This window comes from Colobus angolensis, unplaced genomic scaffold, assembly GCF_000951035.1.
Source record: "Colobus angolensis palliatus isolate OR3802 unplaced genomic scaffold, Cang.pa_1.0 Scaffold24, whole genome shotgun sequence".
Taxonomy (NCBI): domain Eukaryota; kingdom Metazoa; phylum Chordata; class Mammalia; order Primates; family Cercopithecidae; genus Colobus; species Colobus angolensis.
In genome coordinates, this window is record NW_012115599.1 from 8,138,946 (window position 1) to 8,161,483 (window position 22,538).

At 42.6% G+C, this 22,538-nt stretch overlaps 1 pseudogene across 1 annotated transcript; it reads left to right on the plus strand.

Annotated features, from left to right (window-relative positions):
- The first annotated feature begins 17,727 nt into the window (after positions 1-17,727).
- Positions 17,728-19,904, plus strand: LOC105514134 (annotated as a pseudogene). The gene has a single exon (XR_001002141.1). The product of XR_001002141.1 is annotated as a protein LSM14 homolog A pseudogene (transcript).
- Positions 19,905-22,538: the final 2,634 nt, after the last annotated feature.

Sequence of the window (22,538 nt, forward strand, 5' to 3'; positions counted from 1 at the left end):
CTTATTTAAGTGAGAGAATTTTTGTAATTGCTCTGTCCTCACACCCCTTCTCTGACTTTACCCATCTCTGTGTTTTCCTGCATCTGACCTCCTATAGCCACCATCCAGAACCTGGTTTGATCAAAGCAGTTTGAGGTCATTATCCCTCAATGATCACAGATATCCCCAAATCACCCAAAGAACAGCTTGATTTGGTTCAGGATCTCAAGGCTCTGTCTTAGACTCCAATCTTCCCTAACTTTGCAGATCCTTTTAAGCTATAGTCCTAACAGCAGCAAGTGGTATGTTTTTTCTATTCTTCTTTTACAACCAGGTGTTGGAGTAGAAAGACCCACAGCCTTGCCTTTGGCTTCAAGCAGTAAGCCTAAATCCAACCTCCCATCCTCCCACTAAGTGTTTTTAGTCCTGGTTGGAGCCTAATTCCCAGCCAATACTATTTGCTTCTCAACCTGGGGCTAACCAGGCCTGGGTTTCATTTAGTTCTGCTCACCACCTTAGGTAGCTGCTCTATTACTTGTCTTGTTTCTGAGATTAGCTATGTCTTTTCGGTTTTGTCTTTTATAGTTTATATACAATTATTATGCATATACATATAATTGTTATAAAGGTAGGTCAAAGCATAGACTTCCTCTGAAGTCTTGGCCTGTGGACTCACTGTCATGTTTACAACTTACCACAAAGTATACATCACAAGGGCAGGGCCCCTAGCTGGCCAATTCCAGTACTGTATGTTTCATAATAGGTGCCTAATAAAAGTGTGCTGAATATATAAATGAACACAAATCATTTTCCTAGAAAGACGGAAATGCCTTCAGGTACCATGTTTCAGTTTTTCCAGTACACTACAAAGTCTTAGGGACAAAAACTATGCCTAATCTATCACATTGCCTAGTTTATTACCCTGCAAATGGTAAATAGGCCATAAATACTTCAAAGGGCCACACGTTTCTCCTGTGGATATTCCACAGGTAGTGACACCCCAGGTATATGCAGTGTTGCTCTAAAGGATTAATATCATCATCTTCTCAGTTGTTTTATAACATGTTCGTTCTTCCTTGTAAACTATTTTTTAAACGAATGCTTCTTAAGGAAAAATGTTTCATCTAAGAGCAGACATGGGCATACTGAAGTGGAATATTTTCACTAGAATAATGTAAAAGTGGGAAATGTCTAACTGTAATTAGTCAAGAAATCAAATGAAAAACCTTTTCCTGCTATCTTACAAGATCAAGGACCAAACATAGAGGAAATGCTAAGTGATCACAATTGCTCTAGCTGAAATACATTTTTTATACCACAGACCAAAGGGCAAGGGGGACAAAGAAGTTGTCCTTGTTGATTAATTACTTTTGGAACCAGGCCCAGCCTGAGGAAAGAGGAGAGCCTAGTGATAAAGCGACAGGTCCACTCTTTGTCCCCTCTGCCCTCCCAAGAAACGATTCACTGGTTTTCTGAAAGAAAAATGCACTTAGGTGCTTTAAACCATGATATCCATAAAGAGGAGACATTTCCATATATTTCCCAAATGAATTCACACCCTTCCAATCAACAAACTCTTTATGGCTATATGTATTGAGCACTTACTACATACCAGGTGCACTTACTATATACTTTGGTGGTTACAGAAGAGTTAGAAAACCATCTCTTGAGAGGAGCAAGTTATACTCAGACAAAGCATGCCATGTAAGTTGCATGTTAATAAGTGCTACAGGCAAGTAAGGGAGGTGGAGGTCTGCAGGAGCAAAATGGATGCTGATGACTTCAGGAAGAGGCTAGAGATTCAAAAGACTTTGGTTAGCCTTCCTATGGAAGATACTTAACATCTGTGGGCCTTAGCTTACTTATCTACTAAGTGAAGGATTTGTGTTAGTATTTATAAGTTTCTTTCCAGTAGAAACATTTACTAGTTCTCTTCTTTCCTGTCCCTCTCAGTGGGACACCTGTAACCTAGTAAACGGCCTCCATTGTCTAGAAAATCCTTTAGAACAGAGTGAGAGCCACTGGACAAAGAGAAACCACTCTCCTCCTTCGAAAAGATTCTAGGAGGGAAGGCCGAGAACACCCAGACCTAACTGAAGGACTAAAAATGAGATTCCAGGGGACCAAAGACAGAAAATAAGCAGCACAGAGCCACACAGCAGCATAGTCTCAAATATGTAGGGGGATCACTTGCTTCAAATCCCTGGCTCTGATATGCCTCTGTGGAAGGTGCTCTATGAAGAAAAATGGCATTTGAGATTGACAACTGACTAATATACAAGCTTGATTATATGCAAATCATCACTTTCTGTTGAGTTAATTGTGATCTGATGTAACATAATTAACATATGTATTTAAAATAAATGTATATTTAATTGATATGCATATTTATAAAATGAATATTTACATTTATATGCTGTCTTTTTTTTAAATTGGGGGGTGAATTTCTTTCCCAAAGAAGTGAGGGGTTAAGGGACCCCATCATGAACTAAGACAGAAAATAGCAACAAAGGAGTGAGAACTTGCCTTTGGTGCACGTAGTAGAGAAAGTAATGAGCTAACAATCAGAGAGCCTGATTCTAGACTGGCCCTATCCCATGCTGTGTAACTTTCTATAGCCTCAATTTCTATAACCATGAAAGAAAAGTTTGGACTATTTCTAAGCTACCTTCTAGCTCTACAATTCTATTATAATCTCGCAGAATGACTCTTACTTACAATTTCTTCTGTCAAAATGATTGGACTCTAACCACTGACAGCCCAGACTCTCTGCTAGTAATTAATGGACCTAAAAATTGTACTCAGAAGGTTCCAAAACAGTTCTGGAGCCTGAGGTCCCCCATCCAACCCCACAACACTCAGAGAACAGCCTGAGAACATAAACATGCATCTGTGGAACAAGAAGGCACGGATAGTTCACCAGCAGAGGGCAGGGTGCTTGGAGACAGGCACCCGGGACTGGTCCATTTTGAAGGAAAGAGAAAAGGAAGAATGATATAAGGCTTAAGGCCTTGCCTAGAGATACTAGCTAAGTGTATGGGGTCTCTGATGAGTGGCTCTATGAAGAACAACATAAAAAAGAAAATACAATAGGCAAATGTATAATCTCCATTTCCTTCAGCAGACAAAACTACATAGAAAAAAAATCAATGCCCCTTTCATCATTAATGTAAGCAAAATCATTTTTTGCTCAATCTTTCACAAGTAAAGTGACTTGTAAAATAGTGTATGAGCCAACTGAATAGGAAGATAGCACTCCCATAAAAGTTTTTATAGGAGACCAGGGCCAGAGGATCACTTGAGGCTAGCTGTATGAGACCAGCCTGGGCAACACAGACACTATCTCTACAAAAAATTCAAAATCAGCTGGGCACGGCAGATACTGGAGAGGCTGAGGTGGGAGGATCACTTAAGCCCAGGAGTTCAAGGTTGCAAGAAGCTGTGTATTAGCCAGGGTTCCCTAGTGTGACAGAACTAATAGGATAGATGTATATATAAAAGGGAGTTTATTAAGGAGTGTTGACTCACATGATCACAAGGTGAGGTCCCACCACAGGCCATCTGCAAGCTGAGGGGCACAGAGGCCAGTCAGAGTCCCAAAATCTCAGAAGTAGGGAAGCCAACAGTGCAGCCTTTAGTCTGTAGTCGAAGGACCAAGAGTAGAACTTGGAGTCCCAGGTTCAAGGGCAGGAAGCATCCAGCACAGGAGAAAGATGTAGGCCGAGAGGCTAAGCCATTCTAGTCTTTCCATGTTCTTCTGCCTGCTTTTATTTTGGCCATGCTGGCAGCTGATTAGATGGCACCTACCAAGATTGAAGGTGGATCTGCCTTTCCCAGTCCACTGACTCAAATGTTAATCTCCTTTGGCAACACCCTCACAGACACACCCAGGAACAATACTTTGTATCCTTCAATCCAATCAAGTTGACACCCAATATTAACCATTACAAGCCGTGGTCAAGTGACACAACAAGATGTTGTCTAAAACAAAAAAAAAAAAGTTTTCAGTATGCTAAGTTTCTAGTTATTTCCTGCCAATGTGATGGAGTGAAAAGAGCCTGGCCGGGCACAGTGGCTCACGCCTGTAATCCCAGCACTTTGGGAGGCTGAGGCAGGCAGATCACAAGGTCAGGAGATCGAGACCATTCTGACTAACAGAGTGAAACCCCGTCTCTACTAAAAATACAAAAATTAGCTGGGCTTGGTGGCAGGCACCTGTAGTCCCAGCTACTCAGGAGGCTGAGGCAGGGAATGGCGTGAACCCGGGAGGCAGAGCTTGCAGCGAGCCGAGATTGAGCCACTGCACTCCAGCCTGGGTGACAGAGCAAGACTCTGTCTCAAAAAAAAAAAGAAAAGAAAAGAAAAGAGCCTAATGACCTTGGTATGCCTCTCTGTCCCACTCCTGGCTAAGCAGTAACCTTGTATAAGTTGCCTTTTTCATTCCTGCCCTCTCATCCCTCCTTCAACTACTTTCTTTTTGAAAAACACAACTTAACCATCATTAAGCACATGTTCAAAAGACTGCCCCAGATTCAATGCTAGAATTATAAACACGAATAAGTCACTGTGTCCAAGGAGATCATAATCCAAGGAAGAAGAAACTAATCGCAATGCAAAGAGAAGACAGCTGCTGTAGCAGTGTGGATTGTGTTCAAGGGTAGAGAAGGGGAAATAAGTTAACTTACCTGGAGAGGGACTGTTTAAAATTTGGGGTCTTGAAAACTTAGCAACTTTTCAATGAAGGTGCAGGTGAAAATGTCAACATGGTATGAGTCATCGTTATTTTAGTTGCCTTCTAGACCTCACCCTTCCGTCTATGATGCTTCTACAACTGACTGGGTGCAGTAGACTTCCCTCTGCTCCTGGATGCATTGAGAAAACGAACTGCATTGGGACCTCTAAACCAGCCCCTCTCTGCACACTATTGTCTGAAGGCATTTGATCCTTGACCCAGCCATTTCCTTGCTGCTGAAATGCATCAGATTCATTACTTAGGTATAGAGGGGACTTTTTTCATGGCAAATGCCTACACACAATGAAAGTTGCATTTTAGCCACTAAGCCAGGCCACAACTGGGCCACTGTCCACGTTCCATGGAAACTGGCTTACAGATCAAAAGAACTCTAGTGACAAATTCTGTTGATTACATGTTACTAATTGGCACAAGCACCAGAAAAGAACAGCACACAACCTTGTACACACACACACAGAGACACAGCATCTTACTGTATGCTTCTACACATGCATTTCATCTGGGTAACAGTGCCTTCTGCAAGCAGATGGGGGAGAAAGAGACTTTAAAAGATGGACTCCTATTGTTCCACCAAATAACTTAAAACTGATCGAAGCCTCAGAGGAGAGAAAAACAAAGCCAGCTCTCTGAGGCTTTCCATCTACTCCTTCAGAAAATCATTGGCATCCCGGGCAATACTTAGAAAAGTATTAAAATTTGAGCAACACTGGTTTACTTGTTTATATGCATCCCCATAGAATCCCCCACCACGTCTACAGAAGCTTCAAAGGCTCCACAGCGAGACCCGTCAGGATGTGGGGAGAGGGAGAGAAAGACACTGCTTAAGCGTTTGGAGACCCAGCCCAGACATGCAGGCTCTCAGGCATCTGGTTATACCAGCCTGACACCGCGCCTGCGATTTCAGACTGTTTAATTAATTCTGATAATACCACATCGCAGGTGCTGCAGGAAGTATGTTAATTTAAGATCACATCTTACCAATTCCCACAGGTTTCATTCGAACCTAATAAATGAAATAATCTCCACTGTGAACCCCTTGCTTACCTAATTAGGCATAGGACGATGAAGCAGTCACACTTGGGGCACATCAGTACCACTGGTCACCTTCAAAAGCATAACCGTGACCTGCCCATGGGCTCCTTCCCCAGGCTTCTATCATACGCAGATCAAAGCCAAACAAATAAGCGAGCACGTTACTCTTTCTCTACTAGAAACCCTGTTTTTTGTGCACTCACATATTTTCTTTCCTTGTTTTTTTAAATGCACCTATAGTGCTAGATTCTGTGAAACCTCATTCTGCTTGACATAAACGAACTGTACTTGTGCTTTCATATTATTTAATCATTACCATAAGATTCAGGTTATTTTTAACCAAAGGGTTATTTGTAACCATCAGATTTTTTCCACATTGATGAGGCATTCAAGGGGCCTAATTCTATCTGAACCAGTGTGCTGGTAGCAAGATAAGTACCATTAGGCCTCCCCTGTCTCCCACCCACCCACCTTCAGAAACCAGTCTTCTGTTGTGAGGTGGGTATAACGCTGCTCTGGAATCCTCTTCCCTCCTCCTCCACCCCTTTCCTCCACCCCTTTGCTCACTTCCTTCATGTCCATGTTCAAACGTTACCTGAGCAGCCAGGCCTTTCCTGACAATCCAAGAAAAAGAGCAACTTCATCCCTGCATCAGCACCCTGGCCTCCCTACACAAAATGATGATTTGGCAGCCACAATACCTTGCTGATTGGGATAGAGTCGGTGAATGGTTATTAGCACTGGCGGCTCACTGGATTCACCTGGGGAGCTTCGAAGTCAATGTCTAGGCCCCACCCACTGAGAGCCTAATTCACCTGGTCTGCTTGCAGTAGGCTGCTAGCAAGAGCATATTAAATCTCCCCGAGATCAGAGGGGAGAAGCTCCAATGCTGTGAGTCAAACAGACTCAGCCAGGCCTGAGGGCTCATTTGATGGAGATGCTTTATTTTGAGCATCCATATAATCAAATAGGTCAATTATTTCCCCAATCATCACTAGATTGAGATATACATTATTTTTTAAAAGTTTAAGTTCTGGGATACCTGTGCAGGATGTGCAGGTTTGTCACACAGGTAAACGTGTGCCATGGTGGTTTGCTGTACCCCTCACCTAGGTATTAAGCCCGGCATGCATTAGCTATTTATCCTGATGATCTCCTTCCTTTCCGCATCCCCGGCAGGCTCCAGTGTGTGTTGTTCCCCTCCCTGTGTCCATGTGTTCTCACTGGAAAATGTTATTTTCACTTCACTTTGTTTTCCATAGACTCAAATGTCAGAACTCGCTGGTAGGAAGAATGTATCTTAATTCCTGGCTCCCAGTCTGTCTTCCCAGTGGCCACCAAACGGTAATGACATCTAGCCAATGAGTATTTCCCTTTGCCCCAGTGTTACAACTTACTAAAGAAATTGAGGCAAGATATAAAAAATAGGACCTTCAATACTCAGATGCCTTGTCAAGAAGGCAAAATACAAAGAAAAGTTATCCAATTTCTGGGTAAGTTTTGGTCTTCAAAGTGCCACCTTCTCTTAACAGTTAGGTCCTTATTCTCTCCCCGTTGGCCCGAAATCTGATTCTCCCCACTCCTTCCTTTAACACAGCTGAAGTGAGATCTGGCACAGAAAGTCAGTCTTTGCTGGAGGCAGGGCCCCAGGTACTGGTTTTTCCACTGGAGAGAGGATTTTCAGAGTGGCCCAGTCAGCAGCATCCCTCTCCAAACGGGCATTGACCTGACCTCAGTGTGGCTCCTTTTCCACACTGCTTGCCAGAGAGTCACTGCAAGTTGCTGGGCCCAGTGGCTTCTCACATTTTCCAATCTCTGAGCTTGGCTTTGAACCAAAGTTGAACAAACCTCCGAACCTCAGAGGGGAAACCCGGAATACACAGCCAGATTTTTCTAACCCCTGCTTGAAGTCATCAAGCCCCCAGCGTATGCCTGAACTCAGCCAGTGCTGGTTCAGCTGCCAGCCCCAGCCTTGCTAAAAAATTCATAAACCACAGAACAGCTGGGCCACAGTCTGCTTTCAGAGCAAAGCCTCCACTATCAGGTTTTCATCTGGGCACTACTGAAGAACTGAGTATTTATTCCTGACAGAGACTTGAAAGAGGAAATCTTACTGGCTGTCTACTCAGAGTCACACGAGGACACACTTGATGGGAATCCCATGCATATTCCAACGAGATAAAAGATATTATTCATTTCTAAAATGTCTTCAGAGACTCCATTAATGGAGAAATTCCAAGTGACAGCTATAACCCAAAAAAATTCCCTCATATCTGCATACAATTGCATTAGAATGAATCAGGGGAAAGGATGCTTAATATTTAGGCCCTCCTTAAAATCGTGTTTCTTTCCTTTACATCGCAAAAGATAAGAACTAGCTGGAGAAAGTGACAGAGGGGAAAAGAGATCCCCTGGAAAACATGTGGGACCAGTTAAACAGTCCTTTTCCCCAACGGGAGACATTTCCTTAGGAGTTTGCCATATTTAGATAATTTCTATGGAGACTTATTCTCCCAAGAATTTCCTCAGTCATGACAAGCTTGGTAAATATTACCTTGCTAACATGGGAAACCCTATCTCTACTTAAAAATACAAAACATTAGCTGGGCGTGGTGGCGAGCGCCTGTAGTCCCAGCTACTTGGGAGGCTGAGGCAGGAAAAGGGTGTGAACCCGGAAGGTGGAGCTTGCAGTGAGCCGAGATCACACCACTGCACTCCAGCCTGGGAAACAGAGCGAGACTGTCTGAAAACAAAACAAAACAAAACAAAAAATTACCTCGCTATTATGCCATCAAGGTTCTAGGCATGGATGATCTTTCTAAGCAGGCATTTTAAAAATTTATCCTTTCTTCAAACACTATGTCTTAAGGAAGAAGGTGGAGAAACTAAATCTCTGAAAGCTTGTGCCCAACCAAGGGGCAGCCCAAAGCAGGATTCTCAGATTCAGGAAAACCAATTTTCTGATATGAGGGTTTGGTTTTGGGTTTTTTTTTTTTAACAAGGAAAGGTAATTTTCTTGCAGTTCACCAATCACAACTCTCCGATAACTAGCATATCTATTATTATTGCACTACATTGGTAGTGCGTCGGTAGTGCAACAATAATTACTGCCCATGATGGTGATCTTGAAGCCCTACAAGACTCTTTTTAGTTGTAACAATAAGATAATGTACTGTGCTTTTGATTGTGTTCTCAGTCTTTGAAAACAAACAAAGCAATAATACACAAAGTGATTCTAAGTTAATTGTCTTAATTCCATTCTACGTATATTTTAAGTAATGTGCCCAACTCAACAATATTGGATGAATGGAAGGAAGGAAGGAAAGAAGGAAGGAAGGGAGGAAGGAAGGAAGGAAGAAGGAAGGAAGGAAGGAAGGAAGGAAGTTTATTACAGCATAGAAATACCCTACCTGCATAGATAAACTGGCTGAGGGCAAAGCTAGTTAACTCAGGATCAGAAATTCCATTCTCCATTTTCATAATTCTAGTAACCCACATAAATTTATTGCTTATTTTCACAATCTACAGAAAGTCCCTAACAAAAATAAAAGGTGAAACAAGCATGGTACAAGCTTTCAATTAGACCAACACTAGTCTGTGTGCCATAGACAGTGCTTTACATTTGTGTCAGAACTTTATGTTTCAAATCACCTTCACAAACACTACTCTGGGTTCTCACAACAACCCTGTGAGATAAATGTGACAGGTAAATCATTACCATTTTCCAATAAGGTAGCAGAAGCCAATAGAAATTAAATGCCCTGCTCCAGTCTCATGGCTAGTTTGAGACAGGATCAGAATTAGATCTAGGAATCTTCATCCCAGTGGACTTCTCCAGACTGAGGAATTTCTTGTGTTCACTGGAGAGTATGTCCTCTGGTCAGGAATAGAAGCAGGGGTTGAGCACAAGCTGAGGAGTCCACAGAACCCTAGGCACACACAAGTCAACCAATTTCCCAGAGTTAGGATACTATGATCTTGCTTATCCCTCTGCACACCATTGTTCTTGCTCTTTTCCTTCTGGTTCTCCCTCATCCTTCACCACGTCCTCTCTCCTCTTGTCAAATTCTTCCACAAGTTCTTCCCAGTTACCCTAGTCCATGCACTTCTCTTTGAGCTTTTACAGTGGTACTTCTTGGAGCATTTGTCACATAGAACCTTGCCACATCTCTCACAGAGAAATTTTTAATTTCAGTTGACAACTTGAGTTGTCATTTTACCTCACTGTGGGTATGCCCACAAGTGAACTGTCCCTCCTCCAGGACAAGGAAGACATGTAGAGGACATCCACTGTTTCTAGCATACAACTCATGACTTCCATCTTGATCAGCATCCAAGTCCCCTTGTTCTATTATTGCACCCCTGTTGAGAATCACTCCTCTCCACTCTCAGTCCCTATGATGTGGGGGTACCCAAAACCTTCTTAATATGCCAGAAATGGACTAATGATCCAACTCATGATCTTCCGGTACCAGAGATGGACACATTATCCAACCAAACAATGAGACTCAATTCTGAGATTTTTGATGGAAGTGGAAACGAGAAGCTTGCTTTCTCCTGAGACTGCAAACAGAAATGAAGATTTAGGCCCAAGGGTGCTGAAAGCCTCATGTAGGGCCAAGCTCTGAATCCAGCACAGCACCGGAGAAAGCAGAAGCAAGACATGAGCAATTACAAAGTCTGGATGAGAATATTTGAGTGTCTGGATCCAGCCATATCTAACCCGTGGACTTACATGGATACGTGAACCATGTATTTCCTTTTATTGTTTAAGTCGGTTAGAACTGGGTTTCAGTTAGGGTACCCTCATCTCTTTATAGGAAAGTCTTTGGAGAGCAATCTAATTTGGGGAGAGATTGTGGGACTTTCTTAGAACTGAATATGAATAGTAAGCTTGTTGATTACAGATCAATAAACACAGGAAAGTTTGGGGAATTGGGGGACTTTGTTTTGTTGTGTTTCGTTTTTTGCAGAGAGGAGGTCTTGCTATGTTGCCCAGGCTGGTCTTGAACTCCTGAGCTCAAGCAATCCTCCCACCTCAGCCTCCCAAAATGCTGGGATAACAGGTGTGAGTCACCATGCCCAGCCAAGAAAACTCTTAAAATGCTTTTATTCGCAGTTTACAGAAGATTCAGAAAAATTTCACTGTCTATAGCAAATGAAAAGAATAATTACATAAAATTATGTTAATATATGAGTCATGAAAAGCATTATTATTACTACTGTTCATCAATTCTTAGATGCACATTATTCTTGCATTTTTATAATCCCTAAAATCAGAATGCATCACGTAATCAATAAGATTTTATAATCTGTGGGCTTGAACTAAAGTCAAATTCTTCCAGAAATGATTTTGCATTTGTTTCTGCCAAAGTTATCTAAGCCCACCGGAAATTGATTTCTCTGCTTGAAAATTATTGGACCCCACCAATGGTGTAAATTCAGACTTTAGACCTGTGTGACTACAGGTTGACAGGTTGAGTATCCCTTATCCAAAATGCTTGGGAACGGGAGTGTTTTGTATTGCAGATTTTTTCAGATTTTGGAATATTTGTATATACATAATGAGATCTCTTGGGAATGGGACTCAAATCTAAACACAAAATTCATTTGTTTCCTATACACCTTTAGACACACAGTGTGAAGGTAATTTTCTGCACTAATTTTAATAGTCTTTTTTTTTTTTTTTTTGAGACAGAGTCTTACTCTGTGTCACCAGGCTGGAGTGCAGTGGTGCCGATCTCAGCTCACTGCAAGCTCCACCTCCCGGGTTTAGGCCATTCTCCTGCCTCAGCCTCCCAAGTAGCTGGGACTACAGGCGCCCGCCACCTCACCCAGCTAGTTTTTTGTATTTTTTTTTTTTTTAGTAGAGACAGGGTTTCACCGTGTTAGCCAGGATGATCTCGATCTCCTGACCTCGTGATCCGCCCGTCTCGGTCTCCCAAAGTGCTGGGATTACATGCTTGAGCCACCGCGCCCGGCCTAATTTTAATAGTCTTGTACACAAAACAGTTTTGATAACATTTTGACTGCAGTCTATCATATGAGGTCTGGTGTAGAATTTGCCTCATGTGGTATCATGTTGGAGCTCAAAAAGTTTCAGATTTTGGAGCATTTAGGATTTTGAATTTTCAGATTAAGGATGCTCCATCTGTACTAGATTATGGCTCAGATTCTCAGAGAGATTTGCATTTTCTTCCCTCTGCAGAGGCCCAAGGCTGAGACATGCAAGTTTCCTTGCTGGCCCTGCTAGAGAATTTTCCTTACCCCTTTCACTGAGTGTATAGCTCTTTGGTGTCCTGCCTATGAAGAGGTCTCCTATTAGACCTCCCATCTTAGATATTTTGTCTTTATGCAAGTGGTACATAAAATAACAGTTTTTTAACAATAGAGGGCATCTTAACGTTGATAAAACATTGTATTGTTTTTAATATTAGAATTGGTTTTGGGAGACGATGGAGATTATGAAGTTGAAAAGATAGAATCCCACTGAATTACCTCCTTGATGCTGCCAAAAGTTCCCCTTCAGTGAAGGGAGCAAAAAGTCTGGACTAACAGCAAACTATGTTGTAATCATCTTTCTAAACATCACTGAACCTAGAATAAGGCCAGAAACATAGTAATTGCTCAACAAATGTTTCATTTCTGAATTAACAATTAAATTAATAACTAATTAGAACTTGATGAACCTAAAGGCAACCAAAGGGGCAGAGGAAAAACTCACGAGGGCAGCTCTTGAGCTGAATGTCTTCTAAGCACGAGCCCAAGATGTAGTCCCTGCTGAGAGGGGCTCTCTTTTCAAAAGTGCCCAATTAAATATCTCTCCTTATTGTGTGTCACCACTGGGAACACAAGTGCCCACATGTCTAGAAGCACTAGATGATGCAATTAAAATGGTTTTCTGCCATTTTAACATTTTAACATTTTAACATTACTGGATACTTAGGTAGATTTTCAACTGCCCACCTTGCTAATAGTGGTTCAAGTACCAAATAAGTATTTCTTTTTATTCAGTTAAGCATCCAGAAATGCCACAAAATTACTTGCCAGCATTATAGAAAATGATTCCAGAGAAGGTTGAACAAGATGCAACCTTTCACCCTCTAACTCTATTACCACTGGGGTGAAACCTTTGTTAAATCCAGATTTATAACCCTTCTCGTTTCATATTACCTAGTGGTTCTGCAAGCACGAAGCCTGCATTTGTTGCCACAGAGAAAACATTTGCTCAGTGAATTCTCTTGGTCTTTATCTCCTTTCTCTTGAGAATTGTTAGAAAATAGAGCATTGACTCCCAGTCTCTCTCTTTCTCTCTTTCCCCTTAGAGCCTCTTGCCGTATAACAAGATTGTTAAAGACAAATTGCTAACCATCCCTCTTACACACACACCTCATTAAATTGGTTGCACAATTTTCTTTCTTTCTCCAGGGTTGCCGTAGGAATATAGCCATTTATAATAACTGCCACTGTTGAGTGTAACTGCTGGGTTCAGGTGAGAGTGCGTATATACTCTTTGTTTTGCAAAAGGCTTTCTTTCAGGTACAAGTAATTTAGTTCTGTTTCCTTAGATGAATGATTGGCACATTAGGAGACCTGAGGTCACCTGGGGTTCATGTCGGTTTTTAATGAATTCCTCGAAATGCTGGAAACTACATGAGAGACTTCTGAATGGGCATATCTAATAGGCGATTTGTCATCATCGTCATCATCTTCAGCATTATTGAAAAGCTAATGTTAAAGGACAAGAGTAAGCCTCCCTCACCACCTCAGCTCACTCAACTACAATACCAAGTTTCCAAAAAAATTAATGAAAATCCAGGGAGGAAGCATATATGTGCTGCTGGACACTTGCTCACAGGTCAAGAGGCCTGGAGCGAGACTTTTTCTACTCCTCTCCTGTGTTACGGCCCTTGAGCCTCAGTTCCCCAATGTATGAAATGTAAATAAAAATATCTTCCAATCTATATAACAGGAATTCTAAAATCATTCCGAAGGGTGCTTTGCATGAAAGTGTTTTGGAATGTACAAAGCAGCAAGCACGTGGAAGGTATTATGATTGACATACTAATGGGCTCACACAATTTGGCAAATAGCCTCCTCTATGTGACTTGAAGGGGCTTAGGAATCATAAACAAAAAGAACAGGAAGAGAAGGAATTCAGGTAGCAATATGCTTGCTCCAGAACCCAGTTCTGAGTGGTAACCCACAGCATTTAGCGCCCTCTGCAGAGTCAGAGCCTAGTAGATATACCAGGTCATCCACCAAGCAACCTACCCGGAAGCCCATGAAACCGAAAACGGTCGCTGCAGATTGAGAGGGAATTATCACCAAACCCAAACAAGGTAAATGCCCGGACCCCGCCTAACGCGCACAGCAGTGAGAAAACAGAGAGGGAAGCAAAGCCTGTCAGTGCTCAGCTCAGCGCCCGGGCCCTTGCCGTCCCCAGCCCAGCCCTCCAGCCTGCACATAAGCGTTCAAGCATCCGTCTCGGCGCCATCCTGTTCCTGAGCCAGTGCTTCCACGCGCCCATGTTCAACAGCAGGTGAGGGACCCTGCCTGATTAATCCGTGTGACTAGAGCTGGCCTTGCTGCCCTGGGGTCAGGGCACACTCCCTCAACAGCAGCATCCCCCTCCCCACCCACCCCACCCCCATCTCATCACAGCTGTCCTCCACTTGATTACTATTGCAGCCACACAACGGGCCCAACCCAGCCAAGGCCAGGTCCCACACTCTGTGGATATCCCGAGGAAAATCACCTTGGAGCCTGTCAGTCCGCCTGGCAGGTCCTGCTTTGCTCCCAGTCCACTGCCCCGTCCTCACCAACTCACCAGTCACGCGGCCGGCCGTGCCTCGCCACCATCACAGTCTGGCTGTGAACCACCCACAGCCACACTTCCGGCCAGCCGGTTCCTCAGGCAGCCGTATTATGGCGGAGAGCCCTGCTCAGCAAGCCGGGAAGCCCAGGTTTCAAGCCCCACCATTCGTTAGTGGGTGGAATTCTGAGTGGAAACTTTTTCAAATTTTATTTTATTCCCTTGAAAAAATGAAATAACAGCACCTACCAACAGAGATGTCCTCAGCGTCGAGTGAATATATTTGAAAATGCTATGTAAAGTATAAGATGCTATAAAACTTAAGGTTTTGTTTTTTCAGTTGTCCAGAAGTGAAAATGTAGAATTCCTATTATTGGAATCTAGGCTCTCAACAATAATTTGTTAAATAATTGTGTGAATGAATGTAACCTTTATTTCCTTTTTTTCTTAAATAAAAGTTATAGGCCGGGCACGGTGAATCATGCTTGTAATCCAAGCACTTTGGGAGGCCAAGGCAGGCAGATCATGAGGTCAGGAGATCGAGACCATCCTGGCAAACACGGTGAAACACATCTATACTAAAAATACAAAAAATTAGCTAGGCGTGGTGGCACACACCTGTAGTCCCAGTTACTCAGGAGGCTGAGGCAGGAGAATCGCTTGAACCTGGGAGGCAGAGGTTGCAGTGAGCCGAGATTGTACCACTGCACTCCAGCCTGGGCTACAGAGTGAGACTCCATCTCAAAAAAAAAAAAAAACTATAAATCAGATGAAAGTATACATTATACATTAATCAGAGAGAGCTCTATCTACCTAGGATCCTAATAGTGACTTACATTTGTTTGTTTGAGACAGGGTCTCATTTTGTCATTTTATCACCCAGGCTGGAGTGCAGTGGCGCAATCTGGGCTCACAGCAGTCTCAACCTCCCAGGCTCAAGCAATCCTCCTGCCTCAACCTGCCAAGTAGCTGGAATTACAGGCGCATACCACCACGTCCAGCTAATTTGTATATGTTTTGTAGAGATGGGGTTTCATCATGTTACCCAGGCTGGTCTCGAACTCCTGAGCTCGAGTGATCCACCCACCTCGGCCTCCCAAAATGCTAGGATAACAGCCATGAGCCACTGTGCCTGGCCTTAAACTTTTTAATAAATAACTTCTTACATACTTATGGCAACTGTTCTTTCCTCTAAAGCCCCACTATCAAGATCTATTGTAGGCCCCTCACAACACTCTCATGATTTATTTTTATGGCCATCACCTCCTCCCTTGTCTCCCTGGCTCCTGCTGGGCTTCATGAGGCACATGGCCAGGGGAGGCAGCCAGGGTTGTGAGTCGTGAGTCTCAATAAACCCGAGTAACAGATGGAGGCAGGTTCTGGTTGAGGCTAAAGCCAGCCAAGGAAGTGGCCAGGAAAGGAATGCCAAGTCATGAAGCTGAGATCAGGCTGGGTGAGGAGATAACCAGGCACATCCAAGCTGAGGGAGAAATCAAAATGGGAGGTGATGGACAGAAGATGGGGCTGAGCGACTGTGGGGAGCTGACACAGAACAGAGGGTACCAGTTTCCCAGGCCATGGTGTGAGGCCAAGTCGTATCAGCCTCAGTCTGATGCTTTTGAAGACCTTCACTCCACCTCTCCCCAGGGCTAAAAATTGTCTGCCTTTTGCAGGTGGTCAGCCAGCAGCCCTCTGACATCATGAGTCTGCCCTACAATCTGTTCTATATTCAGCTCACCCTCTTAGGGACTACCTTGCTTACATCCCACTTTTGTGCCAAAGCTTCCAATGTCTTGCCCCAGCCTCTTATTCAAATTCCACTCCCCTCACCTTAGTGCTCAGGCTTTCCACATCTGGCCCCTGATGACCTATCGGCCTTTCATCCTATGGAGTACCATGTCTTCTGCTCCAGGCATCCATCCTCCAAATCATCTGACCCCTTCCCATTCCAGTGCTTGTTTACACCATCCCTCCCATCTGGAAAGCCATTTACTTTCCCTATGCCTCACCAGATTCCATGTGTTCTTCAAGACTATCAAAGAAAAATCAGAGTTGAAGTGATTAAAAGCATTCATTCAAGACTATTACTATAGGGAAAAGATAGCTCAGTATAGAGCTGGTCTCAATTCTGAACACAGTGTGGGCAACTCGGAATTTATAGCCAAGGAGCAGGGTGGGGCTTGGTGGATGGAAAATGACTAAGAGGAAATATCAAGGGTAAGGGAGACTCTGACTAAACAAAACTCTTGCTGAAGATAGGCCAGGGTGATCAGACATCACCCGGGGATGGTAAAGGAACCCACTCAGATATGGAAGGCGATTAGATATGGAGGGTGGGGGATTCCGGCTAAACCAATTTAGCACGGTTTTTGTTCAACTTGATTTTACAAGGAAGTGCACAGAGGGACTTAGGGAAAAAAGATTTAAGAGCCTCACTAATGTTTGGTCAAGCAAAGAATTTTTGTCAAGACACAATGCAAACCCCTCCTCCTCTGTGAAGCATTCCAGGATTGCTGGACCTACAACTGTTGATACTTCTCTGAATCTCTATAGCTCCAATCCAGTTGTCAGTTTGGGATAAATGTCACTTATAGGAGATTGCTGCATGATTATCTTTTCTCATTTATATTATTTATATCAATGAAAATCTTGTCACATTATTTTTTGTATCTCTCAAGTACCCAGGATTGATGCCCCGTTTATAGCAATCTTTAATAAATATCTATTAATTGGCCTATTGAAATTGTTGGCTTTACCCTTCCTTCTATCTGGCCTCAAAAAGATAATTCTAAGGCAGGAGACAGCACAGTAATGGAACTGAACACACTCTGGAGTCAGACTACTAAGGTTCAAATCTTGGTGGCACTGCTTACTTACCACCTGTGTGACCTCAGGAAATTACTTAACCTCTGTATGCCTAAACCCCACCCACAGAGTTGCTGTGATACCTAAATAAACTAACCCATATAAAGTACCTATATTCTTACCAACGTGCAGTAAAAACTTAAAGAAGATGCTATTATTATTAAGGTAAGGTTTAAAAATACATTTGATGTTTGAGAGTTTTATATCTTTTATTTGGAGTTGTACAAAGAGCTGAAAGAACCTATAAAAATGTGAATAGCTCACCCTCCCAGCATGCCCGGCGCCGCCGCCACGCCTGGGCTTGAGGGCGGGAGGCTGGGGCAGGGTAGCGGACCCGGCGCCGCCGCCATGTTGGGTCTGAAGCGGCTGCTGTAGGTGTCGACGGAGCTAGCGGGCGTGCGGAGCGGGCGACAGCGGCGTGGGATCTGCCTCTCTGCGAGCAGCCGGGAGCGGCAGCGGCGGCGCCATGAGCGGGGGCACCCCTTACATCGGCGGCAAGATCAGCCTCATCTCCATGGTGGAGATCCGCTACGAGGGCATCCTCTACACCATCGACACCAAAAACTCCACCATAGCCCTTGCCAAAGTTCGTTCCTTTGGTACAGAAGACAGACCGACAGATCCTCCAATACCCCCTCGAGATGAAGTCTTTGAATACATTATATTCCGTGGGAGTGACATTAAAGACCTTACTGTTTGTGAGCCACCAAAACCACAGTGTTCTTTGCCGCAAGACCCAGCTATCGTTCAGTCCTCACCAGGCTCATCGACTTCTTCATTCCAGTCCATGGGTTCATATGGGCCTTTCGGCAGGATGCCCACATACAGTCAGTTCAGTCCAAGTTCCTTAGTTGGGCAGCAGTTTGGTGCTGTTGGTGTTGCTGGAAACTCTTTGACGTCCTTTGGAACAGAAACACCAAACAGTGGTACCTTACCCCAAAGTAGTGTGGTTGGTTCTGCCTTTACACAGGATACAAGATCTCTAAAAACACAGTTATCTCAAGGTCATTCAAGCCCTCAGTTAGACTCTTTGAGAAAAAGCCCAACCATGGAACAAGCAGTGCAGACCGCCTCGGCACACTTACCTGCTCCAGCACCTGTTGGGAGAAGGAGTCCTGTATCAACCAGGCCTTTGCCATCTACCAGCCAAAAAGCAATAGAGAATCAGGAGCACAGGCGAGCTGAAGTACACAAAGTTTCAAGGCCAGAAAATGAGCAACTCAGAAATGATAACAAGAGACAAGTAGCTCCAGGTGCTCCTTCAGCTCCAAGGAGAGGGCGTGGGGGCCATCGGGGTGGCAGGGGAAGATTTGGTATTCGGCGAGATGGGCCAGTGAAATTTGAGAAAGACTTTGACTTTGAAAGTGCAAATGCACAATTCAAGGAATGCACAAAACAAGGAAGAGATTGACAGAGAGTTTCATAATAAACTTAAAAGAAGATAAACTTGAGAAACAGGAGAAGCCTGTAAATGGTGAAGATAAAGGAGACTCAGGAGTTGATACCCAAAACAGTGAAGGAAATGCTGATGAAGAAGATCCACTTGGACCTAATTGCTATTATGACAAAACTAAATCCTTCTTTGATAATATTTCTTGTGATGACAATAGAGAACGAAGACCAACCTGGGCTGAGGAAAGAAGATTAAATGCTGAAACATTTGGAATCCCACTTCGTCCAAACCGTGGCCGTGGGGGATACAGAGCAGAGGAGGTCTTGGTTTCTGTGGTGGCAGAGGGCATGGTGGTGGCAGAAGTGGTACCTTCACTGCCCCTCGAGGATTTCGAGGTGGATTCAGAGGAGGCTGTGGGGGCTGGGAGTTTGCAGATTTTGAATATAGGAAAGACAACAAAGTTGCTGCATAGTCTACAAACAAGTCTCTGAAAATAGGTGAATTTCTAGCTCTTCATGGTCCTGAAAATTGATTTCAGTCTGTGCGAAGAATGAAGAAGTGAATTCGCTGTACATTTGTCACCAGCACTGGGTTTTGTTTTTTGTTTTTTTTCCGCTTAATTTCAAAGATAAAATGCAGTTACTTCTGGGGGTGGAAGGCTCATCTTAAAACATGAGCATTAAATCTATTTGGAATAGCAGAAGGTTAAGTAATTTCTTATGTATAGTTAAACTAAAGCAGTACTTCAGTGGGACTTACAAGTATTTTTTCACCACTGAAAGGTTTTTTTTTTTTAATCACTAAATTGTATTTGGCAATTGCAAGTTGCCTGCAGATAGGGCCGTGATACTGTGTTTTGAGCCACAGAAGGTAATGTGTGTGCGTGTGTGTGTGTGCGCGTGCGTGTATCTCTTTCCTCCTTTCTTTTGGAGAATCCTGTAATATGAGGTAGCTTATTTCATCAATTAATTAGGGTGCTGGATGGTAGAGAATTTTGTCAGTCAACTATGTACACACAGTAAATACTATTTCTTAGGCAAAGGTAACTTTTTTATATAGTTGTAAAATTCCATTATATTCCATTGCCAAAGAAATATTAAGAACTTTGTATAGCTGTATAAAAAGCGACTAATTTTTTTAAAGAATAAACATTTTAAAGTCAGCAAAAAAAAAAAGTGAATAATTAAATTTATTATGTCTCTTTGAATGCCTGAATCAACTCAAAATGTTTTTCTTGCATATGGACTGATATTGTGCAATTTCTCGAGGCTCATTAAACATATTTTGGTTGGCTCTCCAGAGTTCAGTGTAAGTTTTACAGTCTCGGAATCTATAAATGAACTAAAGTCTTCTGATTAAACAAAAGAAGCTATGAGAGACATGGAGGAGGGGGGAGGCAAATCTGCCTTCCCACTATCCTTCAATTGTTCACACTCCCCAAAATGGGGTTTGATTATTTTTAACAACGAAAATGTTGCCATAGACCAATTCAAAATCGATTTATTAAAATTGACAGATTATCCAATCCTTTACCATAAAAGGATGCACCCACACTGTCTGCAAGCTTTTCTCCAAGAAACCTGGGGTTGCAAATGCCTTCCTAGAATGTTATCAATTTAAATGATTGAAAAAAACAACACATAATAAGTGACAGATTTTTCAAATCAGATAAAGATGGGAACCAGATTATCTGTCCGGGGGTGATAGATTGCAGCAATAATAAACTCACTTGAAGACACTGGATCAATTTTTAATCAAGCCAAGAATTATTATTGCAGAAAGATAAAATGACCCATGAGAAGATGCCTTAATTTTCCACCAATCAAATTATAGCCTTTCTAAATAAGATGTAATGAGATCCATGGAATATCCAGGTTACACATCCCACCTAATTACCCATGTTCCCTGTCATGTAGTGATATACTAGTGGTAAACTGACCTCTGAATTTGCCCAGATGAAAAGGTAATTAGTTTTTCCACCAAGCTGTAGTGAAAATAACAGCAGTGACACATGTCATCTCCTTCTGCCAAGTCACAGTCTCCGAGGTGTTTGTTCTTAAAATATACAGGATATGACCTACTGGGTAATAAACTACACAGTCATTAAGTGAAGCTTGTGTCTGACAGAAAAACAGCCGCCATCCCTAAGTTGAGAAAAAAGGGCCTGGAGGTAAAGCAAATCAGTCTACACTTGACATTAAACTTTATCAGCAGCGAACGAAGCCCCCTCTCACCCTCCCCCAGGAACCACCAATCAGGAAATGGATCTTGTGATTACCGACCATTGTGAAGACCCTTGTGAAGAGGCCAAGTCTGTGTGCTTCATGTGCCCACTTGCTCTCTCCACCCTTTCAGGCTAAAACACCTCGATTTGGGGTGTCTCCAACTCAATTTCCTTTCCTCATCCAAAGGCTACTGCTGAGAAAGAGCATTAGTGTACATCTAGGTATTCCCCTGAGCAAATCCCCATTGCACTGGTCACCATTCATTCATTCATTCAACAAACACCTGCCATTGAGAGTAGATACAACTCCTTTCCTTTCTCCGATTCTTGAAACAGATCATCTCACCAGCCTGGGTCAAACTTCATCAAATGTATTCGTTCTTCATCTCTGTTGTGAAACACATAACCAAGCCCTTTTGGCATGAAGATTGCCTATATTTATCAGACATTCATTCAGTCCATCACTTCTTACAATCCACTCTTAATCTTTGACTAATGCTTGTGTGTGCTGTAAAGAGACTACTGGTAAATTAGTGACCCAGAGTCATGTTTAGGCATCCATTGTTAATGGCAATCAGCTACTGATTTGAAATGAGGTCTCTTTAATTTATTCCTGTCATTAAATCTTTTGAAGAACTGCTGACATTTCACCAAGAGGATGCAAATTGCAAAGATCTTGCGTTTTCAAACACAGTGCAAGGCCATCCCAGAGTTTCCCATTTGATAGCTCTCAAAAAAGACATAGACTCTTTTACGCTAAGGAATGGTAAACTTTTACAAGGCTTACTATCCAGAACTCAATGAAGGCATTTGCTATGAGATTTTATTTTCCCCCAAAATGATGTTTGTCTAAGTTTCTGTCTTTCTAATCACTAGATATACATTTAACTCACTTTTGGTAATGTGTGATCCTTCAAACCATAAATGTCAGGGCATGCTTAAAGTAAAGGAAAAATAATGGGTAAAAAAAAAAGATTGCCAACTATCCTTGTGTTGACATCTTGTTCAACTGCAGATCTCAGCACTAAGAATCCCAAAATTTATTTAATAATAATAACATATATTAGTTTTGTTATTTTTTATTATGTAATATATTTCATACATCTAGGACTGAACTTTTATCCCTTCTAAAATTCATATGTTGAAGCACTAATCCCCCGTGTGATAATATTAGGATATGGGGCCTTTGGGAGATAGATTCAGATGAGATCGTGAAGGTAGAGGCCCCATGGTAGGATTATGCCCTTATAAGAAGAGAAAGAGACACCAGAGCTTTCTCTCTTTCTGCTATGTGAGAATACAGCCAGAAAGAGAGCCTTCACCAAGAACCAAAACTGCTGGCATCTTGATCTTGGACTTCCCAGCCTCCAGAACTGGGACAAATAAATGTCTGTTGTTTAAGCCACCATGTCTATAGTATTCTGTTATAGCAGCTCAAATACATTATAAATATATTACATAACAGTTATACATTATA